Consider the following 5,111-nt stretch of genomic DNA (forward strand, 5'->3'; position numbering starts at 1 on the left):
TGGCTGCCCGCATCAAATTCAAGTCCCTGATGCTAGCTTATAAAGTGTTTAGGGGGACGGCTCCCGTCTACTTGAACCCTCTTGCAAAGGTTTATGTCAAAACTCGGTCACTCAAGTCATCAATGGATTGTTGTCTAACATTGCCTACACCACGCTTTAGACAATCCAGACTGTTTTCATGGGTTGTTCCAAGATGGTGTAATGATCTACTAAATGCTTCAAGAACAGCAGCGCCCCTTTCTATCTTTAAGAAACTCTTAAAGACCAACCTCTTTAAAGAGCGTCTCTTATGCTAACTCTTACTTGTACCTCTGTATGTAATCCTCTATCACTCTTTTTGCACTTCCCTCTCTCTCTGCTTCCTGTCACTACTGTTCTGACTAGGGATTTTCCTCTACAGAACTTACTGTCATATTAATGATAACTGTAAAAATGTGTCTACTTTGTAAGTCGCTTTTTATCCCCAATCCACCTGCTGAAGCAGATGTGGGAACTATCAAATTTCAACCTGGCTGATTGTTGTTTGCAGCCAACGGAACAGCCTCGGCAAAAAAGCTGTTTGGCCCAGGCGCCTCTACGAAGCTACGTACCCTGATCCCCTGGTTCTACCATTGCTGGGTTGCTGTGCTGCTGCCTGCCTGAGCTACTGCCACAGAGCTATGCGCTGCTGCTTTCAGGAGACATCCTTTTTCAATGCGCTCTGAGTGACCAATTAAAACCTGCAGATAATCCTCTGTATTTTGCATCAGAAAAATACAATGGGCGGACTTGTTCCTGTTCCTGGGCCATACTTCTGAGTTGGACTGAAACAACTAAACCAAGGTGCAGAAAGTCATTCCACAAAGGTAACACAGTTAACCCCCTTTTCCTTCTCTTTTCACCTGATGCTTAATACGTTCTCCACTTGGGCAAGAAATAGGTAGAATGTGTATTTTACATATGTTGTTTTTGTTTTATCTGAAAGGATGGCCCAGGAGTCCAAACTTGAGTAAAAGATTAAAGGGGTGAATAAGCGGATAGACCTATCAGTTATAATCGTTTAATTAATCATCATTAATAGGGCTTTCCCTTGATTTGAATGGCCTATTAATTAACTATAATTCCCAGTTCTGGTTATTTAATGTTATCATAAGCTTCTGGTAAAATCGTGCAACACATGAGGTGAAATGAAGAAGGAGTTTGTCACAGACAAATTACCAACTGGTGATAAAAAAGAGTCCAGGAAAATGCAAAGATGACAGCTCTGAGATCAGTGGATCAAAAAATGTTTAGGTGGGGAGGGGAGAAAAGAAGGCACAAAATGCTTAGGCAGGGTGCCAAAGCTGGACCTTTCCATCTTTTATGTGTAAATAAAACCAACAAGACATAAAAACACCTAAAACATATTATTTAGTGATTTTTTTAGGTATAGGCTAATGAAGAAACAACAAATTTTCAAAAACACAAATAAATGCAAAAGACTAATTCAGAAATGCTAAATGGCATGCACTTATATAGCGCCTTTATTCAAGTTAGGAGACTTGACCAAAGCACTTTACACTACATTCATTCACCCATTCACTCACACTCTGATGGTGGCAAGCTACATTGTAGCCACAGCTGCCCTGGGACTCACTGACAGAAGCGGGGCTGCCGTACACTGGCGCCACCGGGCCCTCTGACCACCATCAGTAGACAATGCAGGTGAAGTGTCTTGCCCAAGGACACGACGACACTAAAAGTCAGAGTCAGGGCTTGAACCGTCAATCCTTCGATTTCATGGCAAACTCCTACATCCAACGCCACATCCAAATTACTCTACAGGACTGATTTAGTAATCCCTTTTAAGGATAGCTTAAGTCTATAACTGTTGTGCTGGGAAGTTGAACATCTCACAAAGAGAACCAAACCTTACTTCTCTGTCAAACTGACAATTATTACATTTTAGGTACTTGAGTTAGATCAACTGGATTCCCTGACTCTGTGTCTTCTTTTTTCCTCCATCAGTTTCCTATGAATTCTCCTCTTTCTTCCTTTTTTACTCCAAGACCTCAGTTTCACCACATGCTAACATAACTTTCCTCCTCTTTGCTAATTTCTTCAGCTGTTGGACTTTCAGTTGCCTTCTTCACCTGCAACCCTGCTGGTCTCTCAATCCTCCATCCTTAAATCTTGCAGTCTTTTCATTCTCCACTATATTTTTAAATCCCCCCTTGGCTTTTAGCTGCAATGTTAAGGCATCAAGATTAAGAAAATTTGTCCACTTACTAATTATGGCAAGAAGTCTACATGATACTAGAATTTAATTATCACATTCACACCAGCAGCCCTATTCAGAAATCTTGTTCTCATTGCAGCCAATTGATCATCTTATATTTCATGTTATATATAATAGAAAAATTATGTATTATAGTATTATTATTATTATTTAATTTGAAGGCTGGAAGAGGGGCGTTTCGACAAACAAATTACATTTATTAAAGTTAGGGAGTAGTCTATTCTAACAATCCTTAGCAAAACCTCAAAGCCCTTTCTCTTAAATGTTTTTATCAGTTAAAAGAGCATCAATTGCTCACATTTTGTAGGGGAAACAGCCACTGTTTTATTCAGTTTCCTTCGTGTTCACCAAGGGGAAAATAATCTCTAGATATGTCGTTGATTGTGAGGTTGTAGCTAAACCAAGGTTGTGAAGATGGAATTAGCAGAGAACAATGAAAACATTGAAGCTCAGAGGCAGAGAAGATGTGATCAATATCAAAGGAACCAAATGAGTATAATTGGGTGGGGGGGTGAGAGAAGGAGAAGGACACAAAGAAAACAAAGTGAGCTGAACAAGCCTAGCACACAAGAGGTATTAATTTAGATGCAAAAACAGAAAAGAAGTCATTATCCACACTCATTTTACTTTTGTGCATCTTGACCATTTCCTTGCTGTTTTTATGTTGTTAATTTTGTCACTTTGGTTTAAACACACGGCTTCATTTTCCTATGTTCAACAATGATAGATAAATGTATTCTTTTTCCTTTTAGATTTCTGTGGGATATTCCCCGTCTTCTTTGTGTTTCTCTTTAACTCTATTCTGATTTATTGAGAATGGGACACTTGACGTTTGCATCCAACTCTAAAAGATCCGAGGCAATTTTTTTTTACAAAATGAGTAGGGGGCGGGGTGTCCCAAATTGCGCACGTTTTTTACTACTCTGTAAGTGTCTCATAAATTAAAACAAGTTTCTGTAAGAAGGCAAATAAATAAATAAAATCAACAGATACTTCTAAATGCAAAAAACAAACAAAACAAAGCTGTATGCATTGTCCCAGAACCGCACCGGCTTTCTCATCATAACCTGTGCACAATGCTGGTAATAAAAAACATACCAGTCGAAGGATTCTATTCTATTCTAAGAAAAGTATAATAGAAACTATGCTTGTGGATGAGTCCAAAGGGAGGTGACTCGGCTTTTTGTGAACTTTGACTAAATTATTTTTCATTTTCATTGGCCTAGTGAGGAGAACACAATGTTAAAAACAGCAGTGAAAAGCCGCACACGTCCACCACTATCCCTCATCGATATCCTCATTTTCTCACATATTTTTTTTAAATCAATACCTGAAAACATCCTGAATAAAACAGCAGCATAGATGAACATTCACAGTCTGTGCACAGATGTGTTTTTCTTATTATCATCATAAATCTAATACTGTAAGATACACAGAGTTCGGCACAGCCATGTAAGTCACTGTTTGTACTAATAGGTGGCATGGCACTATGTTGTACAAATGCCAGGGTAGTTATTTAGTTTTTTTAATTAGAATTTTGGAATCGTTGAAATACAGCCCAGCTCATTCTCACAATTTTTTCAGTGTCATCTTTAACATTTTGTGTGTCCATAGTCCCTAAATATCCAGGCCATACTCTTCTGCCATAACAATGCCAAAACAAGCCACTGATTAGAGAAGCTACAGTAGAAAAGTTTGTTTCTACAAAGCTGTGGAATTGCCAGAAAATGTTTATATCTGTTCATTTCAGTATCAATCAACTCTGGACCAACAGAAAAATAATTAAGCAGAACATTCACATTTTCCCAAATAAGGACAAACAATGTTTTCGTAAAGCCCTTGCAAATAAATAAACACATAAATTTAAACATCCATGCTCTCAAAATAAAAGATATAGTGGAGAATCTTCTTTCAGCTTTGACCTCCTGGGTTAACCTTTTATCTATTACTATTACTTTTACTAAGAATTAATCTGCAAATTATTAACGGGTGGGGGTCGTGGTTTAGTGGTTAGGGCATTGCGCTTGGATTCCAGAGGTTCTGAATTCAAGCCCCACTCCCATGGACTGCCACTCTGGCTCCCTGAGCAAAGACCCTTAACCCCACACTGCTCCCCGGGTGCTGCACAATGGCAGCTCACTGCTCCCAAAAGGGATGGGTTAAATGCAGAGAGTGAATTCCGTTGCTTTGTACTTGTGGCAATGTAATGTCAATAAAGTTGAATTCTATTCTACACTGCCTGGCCAAAAAAAAACTTGCCACCAAAAAAAAGGTAATTCACTCTAATACTTTGTTGGACGTCCTTTAGCTTTGATTACGGCACGCATTCACTGTGGCATTGTTTCGATAAGCTTCTGCAATGTCAAAAGATTTATTTCCATCCAGTGTTGCATTAATTTTTCACCATTGATGATGGTAGAGTCTGACCGCTGCGCAAAGTCCTCTCTAGCACATCCCAAGGATTCTCAATGGGGTTGAGGTCTGGACTCTGTGGTGGCCAATCCATGTGTGAAAATGAGTCATGCTACCTGAACCAGTCTTTCACAATTTGAGCCCGATGAATCCTGGCATTGGGCCTTGGAATATGCCTGTGCCATCAGGGAAGAAAAAGTCCATTGATGGAATAACCTGGTCATTCAATATATTTAGATAGTCAGTTGACCTCATTCTTTGAGCACATACTGCTGCTGAACCTAGACCTGACCAACTGCAGCAACCCCAGATCATAGCACAGCCCCCACAGGCTTGTACAGTAGGCACTAGGCATGGTGGGTGCATCACTTCACCTGCCTCCCTTCTTACCCTGATTCGCCCATCACTCTGGAACAGGGTAAATCTGGACTCATGACCTTCT

This window comes from Cyprinodon variegatus, unplaced genomic scaffold (genome assembly GCF_000732505.1).
Source record: "Cyprinodon variegatus isolate N-32 unplaced genomic scaffold, C_variegatus-1.0 Scaffold187, whole genome shotgun sequence".
Taxonomy (NCBI): Eukaryota; Metazoa; Chordata; class Actinopteri; order Cyprinodontiformes; family Cyprinodontidae; genus Cyprinodon; species Cyprinodon variegatus.